This window comes from Drosophila rhopaloa, unplaced genomic scaffold, assembly GCF_018152115.1.
Source record: "Drosophila rhopaloa isolate 14029-0021.01 unplaced genomic scaffold, ASM1815211v1 contig_133, whole genome shotgun sequence".
Lineage (NCBI taxonomy): Eukaryota > Metazoa > Arthropoda > Insecta > Diptera > Drosophilidae > Drosophila > Drosophila rhopaloa.
In genome coordinates this window covers 1,766,419-1,774,251 of record NW_025335010.1, presented here as the reverse complement: position 1 = coordinate 1,774,251, position 7,833 = coordinate 1,766,419, and positions in this window count along the sequence as shown.

The following is a 7,833-nucleotide window of genomic DNA, read 5'->3' as shown; positions in this document are numbered from 1 at the left end:
TTAGACACGTTCTTGACAGAGCTTCAGGCCTAGGAGTTCGGGTCAGTTTCCGCCAAGGTCGACACCTGCGAACGCCCTAGCGCGCAGGCTCAATTCCTACGAGTGGCTCCAGCCCCAAGAGGGTGCGATGTCTGCGCCGATGTTTGCGTCAGTCCACGAAACTCTGCCATTTTTCTATTCGAACGCCTTCCAGACTCGGGCTGCAATTAGAAACTTCAGGGAGTTACCTGCAGCCTCGACGACTCGATGGATCAGGTCCTTACCAAATTCTGGAAGGTGGAGGAAGTGCCAAACAGATAGTCCCCGAGGCTGATTCTGTCTGTGAACACAATTTTTTTCCAAACTACAAGATGAGACAATTGTGGCAAATACGTTGTGACGCTCCCCTTGCGCTATCCCGCGCAATGTTGTTTCCGAGCTCACATACTTACGATCCTTTGCTCTGGTTCAGTTCCTTCGTGACAAGCAGCGTTAAAAAAGGGATCCTCCCCTAAAGGCCCGATTTTTTTTTTTTAATGACGGTATTTTTTTTTTATCGAATCTTCTCTCTTCAAGACTAACGAAATTTAATTAGTTAAAAATAAGTTTTTTAGGAGAACGGCCCTAGCTATTGTTGCTGGGTGGGGAGATTTCTTCTCCAGAGTCGTGAATGGCTAGTGTTCCAGGCTAAAGACCGCGCAAGCCTATTTGGATGAGCCTGTAGCTTGATCGTATACTTTGCTTTTACATTGTCGATTTCGTCTTTAACAGATCCCATATTTAAATTTCTGTGAATGTTTTCATTCCGTATGAACCACGGTGCACCAGTTATAGTTCTCAGTATCTTTGATAGAGCTCGCTGTATTACTTCTAGGTTGCTAACGCATGCCTTTCCCCATAGTTCGGAGCCATATTTCCAAATTGGCTTGAGAACTGCATTGTACAGAAGTACCTTGTACTCCAATTTTAGCGGAGAACGGGCATTTATTAACCAATGTAGGCTTCTTGCTTTTAATTTAAGTTGTGTTCTTTTAGCTTCGATGTGCTTTCGCCAAGTAAGCCGTCAATCAAGGTGGACTCCAAGAATGTTACTTCAGTTGTTTGTGGAATATGAATGTTGTTCAGAGATAGTGGGGTGCAAGTTTGTCTGTTTAGGGTGAAGGTGACGTGTTTACTCTTTTGCCCGTTATCCTTTATGCGCCAATCTGCTAGCCATTTCTCTAGAAGCCCGATATGAGCTGATAACTGTTGCGTTGTTTTTATGGGGCACTTAGATCGACTTAGAATGGCAGTATCATCAGCAAATGTTGTGGTTGTTTGTCCAAGCACGCTAGCTTGAGGTACTCCAGCTTCAATTGGATGGTATTCGGAGAATAAATCTTTAAATCGCACTGCGAAACTTCTATGCTCAAGATATGACTCCAGTATTTTATGGGTGTTCTGTGGAAGCAAGGTTTCAATTTTTTAAATTAAGCCGTCCAGTCAAACGTGATCGAAGGCCTGGGCGACATCCAGAAAGACTGCAGAACAAAACTCTCGATTTTCAAATGTATTTCGTATCTCGGAGGTTATTCGGTTTACTTGTTCAATGGTGCGGTGTTTCTCGTGAAGACTGTAGGTGTTGCTTTATACGATTCAGGAGCAGCTTTTCAAATATCTTTGATAGGCACGGCAGGAGACTGATTGGCCTATATGATGAAGGCTGGGACTTGTCCTTTCCGGCTTTGTGGATCATAGTGATGACAGACTTTTTCCATTGTTGTGGATAATAGCCCCATTTCATCATGCTGTTGAGAAGATTTACGTGAGAAGAGTTACTGCATAGTTCGGCAACTGTTGTTGCTGCCGAGTCTTGCTCATTATGGCTTTTCGATTTTATTATCACTTATCTTGGTAATTAGAACACTTAGTAATTGATCATTTCCAAAGCACATGAGCACAAGTACCCATGCGTACACTCTGAATTCGGCTATTTGTGGTGTATTTTTAGTTTCGCGGCGAAGCGATATAAAAACACGTCTGTTGTCATTGACAGTCACCAATCAAAGGCCCGATATGATAGTGTGATCCAAGAATACCTCAATTTTGTTCACATGGCCGAGGTTTCTTTGTCGAGCAGTTCCGCCACGTACTATTTTCCACATCATGCTGTTCTCAAGCCCGAGAACACAACCACTAAGGTGCGGGTGGTTTTCAACGCCTCTAGCCCTTCCGTAAACGGGACCAGTCTGAATGACATAATTTACGCGGGCCCGGTCTTAAAATCCAACCTCACAATTCAAATCACTAAAGTGGCGATACTTTAGATTCCTTTTCAACACCTACATCGAGAAGATGTATCGGCAATTTTTGATAGGCCCGAAGCATACTCCTTTCCAGCGTAATCTATTTCGCAATTCCGATGGGGAAATCCGCGACTACAAATTTAAGACTGACACATCCGGAGTTAATTGTGCCCCGTTTCTAACGATCCGTGTCCTGCAACATCTCGCCAACGACCAAGAGTCAAGGTATCCGCAGGCGAGTCGGATTATCCGACAGGACATATACGTCGACGACGTTCTCGCGGGGGCAGACTCCAAAACCGAAGCGCAGGTGACTATCCGTGATCGCCAGGGGGCCCTGGGCTCGGCAGGATTCCCTCTTACAACATCCAGACATATCCTTCGCGCTGATTTCCTTGAAATCGACGCAGAGAGCACGGCTAAAACTCTCGGCGTGCGATAGAAGGCGACGTCTGATGAGTTTTTCTTCATTCCGCCTGAATTGGGTTCATCGTTCACGAAGCGTCAAGTCCTATCCCAAATTGGTCTGGCTCGTCCCTTTCATTGTCGGGCAAAGATGTTCATGCAGGACATTTGGCTCCAGAATCTAGGATGGGACGATGCCCTTCCTCGAGACGCCTCGCAGAAGACGTACGGCGCAGGCATTTACGTCCGAGTTGAGGCTGGTTCCGCGGTAGTGGTGAACTTGCTAACGGCAAAGACGCGGGTGGCCCCAGTAAACACGGTGTCGCTCCGGCGGCTCGAGTTGAGCTTTGTTATTGCACGAAATGGCTAACGCAGTTCTTCCGAAGATGCCCGGGCCGGCGTCCGCCGGCACTGTTGGACGGACTCGACGATTATTCGCTGGCATGCCACTAGACAACGTTCTTGGCAAATTGTCTGACCAAGATCACCTAGTTCCCCGAGGTGGAGAAATGGGAACATGTCCGCTCCGACAATAACCCGACAGATCTCGCTAGCCTCGCGGACAGCTAGCTATGGTGGCATGGTCCTGCCTAGCTTCAAAGGCCTCGCTGCGAGTGGCCTATTCAAGGCTATGACCCCCATGTGACTGAGCTCGAGAAGCGAGCTGTGAAAGTCCATGTTCCAAACACAACACCCGTCCAGAGATCTTTTTACCGCGATATACATCCACAACTCGCGTCTTACACCGGTGGAGAAGTTGTTCCACTTATTGTCCAAAACAAGTGGCGATGCGCACGCCATTGTTTCCAAAGCCCCCTGACCAATGAAGGGTTTATCTCCGCATGGCGAAGGCTCACCGATCGCTTAAAAAATCGGCGGTTATTAATGAATAGCCAGTTAGCCAACATTCAGGCAGTACCCTAAGATTCCGGAGTCCCAAGACCTGCAAGGCACAATCCAAAGTTGCCTGACAGCCTTAGAGATGTCCTCTATTCAAGTCGAGACTTGGGATTGTCTCCTGGTGTATATGGTTTCTTTAAAGCTTCACGCTTTCGATGAGGGAGCAATTTATTCACAACAAGGCTGAAATTTCAACATGGAATGTGTTAGACACGTTCTTGACAGAGCGTCATCGTACTCTGGAGGCGATCGACGACTTCAGGCCTAGGAGTTCGGGTCAGTTTCCGCCAAGGTCGACACCTGCGAACGCCCCAGCGCGCAGGCTCAATTCCTACGAGTGGCTCCAGCCCCAAGAGGGTGCGATGTCTGCGCCGATGTATGCGTCAGTCCACGAAACTCTGCCATTTTTCTATTCGATCGCTTTCCAGACTCGGGCTGTAATTAGAAACTTCAGCGAGTTACCTGCAGCCTCGACGACTCGATGGATCAGGTCCTTACCAAATTCTGGAAGGACGAGGAAGTGCCCAAACAGATAGTCCCCGAGGCTGATTCTGTCTGTGAACACAATTTTTTTCCAAACTACAAGATGAGACAATTGTGGCAAATACGTTGTGACGCTCCCCTTGCGCTATCCCGCGTATTGTTGTTCCCGAGCTCACATATTTACGATGCTTTGCTCTGGCTCAGTTCTTGCGTGACAAGCAGCGTTAAAAAAGGGATCCTCCCCTGAAGGCCCGATTTTTTTTTTTTTAAATACGGTATTTTTATTTATCGAATCTTCTCTCTTCAAGACTAACGACAAATATTCAAATCTTAGCCTAATACAAATATTTAATTAGTTAAAATTAAGTTTTTTTAAGAGAACGGCCCTAGCTATTGTTGCTGGGTGGGGAGATTTCTTCTCCAGAGTCGTGAATGGCTAGTGTTCCAGGCTAAAGACCGCGCAAGCCTATTTGGATGAGCCTGTAGCTTGATCGTATACTTTGCTTTTACATTGTCGATTTCGTCTTTAACAGATCCCATATTTAAATTTCTGTAAATGTTTTCATTCCGTATGAACCAGGTGGGCACCAGTTATAGTTCTCAGTATCTTTGATAGAGCTGGCTGTACCTTGTACTCCAATTTTAGCGGAGAACGGGCATTTGTAAACCAATGTAGTCTTCTTGCTTTTAATTTAAGTTGTGTTCTTTTAGCTTCGATGTGCTTTCGCCAAGTAAGCCGTCTATCAAGGTGGACTCCAAGAATGTTACTTCAGTTGTTTGTGGAATATGAATGTTGTTCAGAGATAGTGGGGTGCAAGTTTGGCTGTTTAGGGTGAAGGTGACGTGTTTACTCTTTTGCCCGTTATCCTTTATGCGCCAATCTGCTAGCCATTTCTCTAGAAGCCCGATATGAGCTGATAACTGTTGCGTTGTTCTTATGTTGCACTTAGATCGACTTAGAATGGCAGTATCATCAGCAAATATTGTGGTTGTTGGTCCAAGCACGCTAGCTTGAGGTACTCCAGCTTCAATTGGATGGTATTCGGAGAATAAATCTTTAAATCGCACAGCGAAACTTCTATGCTCAAGAAGAAGAGTTACTGCATAGTTCGGCAACTGTTGTTGCTGCCGAGTCTTGCTCATTATGGCTTTTCGATTTTATTATCACTTATCTTGGTAATTAGAACACTTAGTAATTGATCATTTCCAAAGCACATGAGCACAAGTACCCATGCGTACACTCTGAATTCGGCTATTTGTGGTGTATTTTTAGTTTCGCGGCGAAGCGATATAAAAACACGTCTGTTGTCACTGACAGTCACCAATCAAAGGCCCGATATGATAGTGTGATTCAAGAATACCTCAATTTTGTTCACATGGCCGAGGTTTCTTTGTCGAGCAGTTCCGCCACGTACTACTTTCCACATCATGCTGTTCTCAAGCCCGAGAACACAACCACTAAGGTGCGGGTGGTTTTCAACGCCTCTAGCCCTTCTGCAAACGGGACCGGGCCCGGTCTTAAAATCCAACCTCACAATTCAAATCACTAAAGTGGCGATACTTTAGATTCCTTTTCAACACCTACATCGAGAAGATGTATCGGCAAATTTTGATAGGCCCGAAGCATACTCCTTTCCAGCGTATTCTATTTCGCAATTCCGATGGGGAAATCCGCGACTACAAATTTAAGACTGACACATCCGGAGTTAATTGTGCCCCGTTTCTAACGATCCGTGTCCTGCAACATCTCGCCAACGACCAAGAGTCAAGGTATCCGCAGGCGAGTCGGATTATCCGACAGGACATATACGTCGACGACGTTCTCGCGGGGGCAGACTCCAAAACCGAAGCGCAGGTGACTATCCGTGATCGCCAGGGGGCCCTGGGCTCGGCAGGATTCCCTCTTACAACATCCAGACATATCCTTCGCGCTGATTTCCTTGAAATCGACGCAGAGAGCACGGCTAAAACTCTCGGCGTGCGATAGAAGGCGACGTCTGATGAGTTTTTCTTCATTCCGCCTGAATTGGGTTCATCGTTCACGAAGCGTCAAGTCCTATCCCAAATTGGTCTGGCTCGTCCCTTTCATTGTCCGGGCAAAGATGTTCATGCAGGACATTTGGCTCCAGAATCTAGGATGGGACGATGCCCTTCCTCGAGACGCCTCGCAGAAGACGTACGGCGCAGGCATTTACGTCCGAGTTGAGGCTGGTTCCGCGGTAGTGGTGAACTTGCTAACGGCAAAGACGCGGGTGGCCCCAGTAAACACGGTGTCGCTCCCGCGGCTCGAGTTGAGCTTTGTTATTGCACGAAATGGCTAACGCAGTTCTTCCGAAGATGCCCTGGGCCGGCGTCCGCCGGCACTGTTGGACGGACTCGACGATTATTCGCTGGCATGCCACTAGACAACGTTCTTGGCAAATTGTCTGACCAAGATCACCTAGTTCCCCGAGGTGGAGAAATGGGAACATGTCCGCTCCGACAATAACCCGACAGATCTCGCTAGCCTCGCGGACAGCTAGCTATGGTGGCATGGTCCTGCCTAGCTTCAAAGGCCTCGCTGCGAGTGGCCTATTCAAGGCTATGACCCCCATGTGACTGAGCTCGAGAAGCGAGCTGTGAAAGTCCATGTTCCAAACACAACACCCGTCCAACACCCCCGTCTGCGGGCTGTCGTTTGCCACCAGTCGACACCGAAGTTTTCGCTGGTGATTACCTGCGTTGGCCCACCTTAAGAGATCTTTTTACCGCGATATACATCCACAACTCGCGTCTTACACCGGTGGAGAAGTTGTTCCACCTATTGTCCAAAACAAGTGGCGATGCGCACGCCATTGTTTCCAAAGCCCCCTGACCAATGAAGGGTTTATCTCCGCATGGCGAAGGCTCACCGATCGCTTAAAAAATCGGCGGTTATTAATGAATAGCCAGTTAGCCAACATTCAGGCAGTACGCTAAGATTCCGGAGTCCCAAGAGCTGCAAGGCACAATCCAAAGTTGCCTGACAGCCTTAGAGATGTCCTCTATTCAAGTCGAGACTTGGGATTGTCTCCTGGTGTATATGGTTTCTTTAAAGCTTCACGCTTTCGATGAGGGAGCAATTTATTCACAACAAGGCTGAAATTTCAACATGGAATGTGTTAGACACGTTCTTGACAGAGCATCATCGTACTCTGGAGGCGATCGACGACTTCAGGCCTAGGAGTTCGGGTCAGTTTCCGCCAAGGTCGACACCTGCGAACGCCCCAGCGCGCAGGCTCAATTCCTACGAGTGGCTCCAGCCCCAAGAGGGTGCGATGTCTGCGTCAGTCCACGAAACGCCATTTTTCTATTCGATCGCTTTCCAGACTCGGGCTGTAATTAGAAACTTCAGCGAGTTACCTGCAGCCTCGACGACTCGATGGATCAGGTCCTTACCAAATTCTGGAAGGACGAGGAAGTGCCCAAACAGATAGTCCCCGAGGCTGATTCTGTCTGTGAACACAATTTTTTTCCAAACTACAAGATGAGACAATTGTGGCAAATACGTTGTGACGCTCCCCTTGCGCTATCCCGCGTAATGTTGTTCCCGAGCTCACATATTTACGATGCTTTGCTCTGGCTCAGTTCTTGCGTGACAAGCAGCGTTAAAAAAGGGATCCTCCCCTGAAGGCCCGATTTTTTTTTTTTTAAATACGGTATTTTTATTTATCGAATCTTCTCTCTTCAAGACTAACGACAAATATTCAAATCTTAGCCTAATACAAATATTTAATTAGTTAAAATTAAGTTTTTTAGGAGA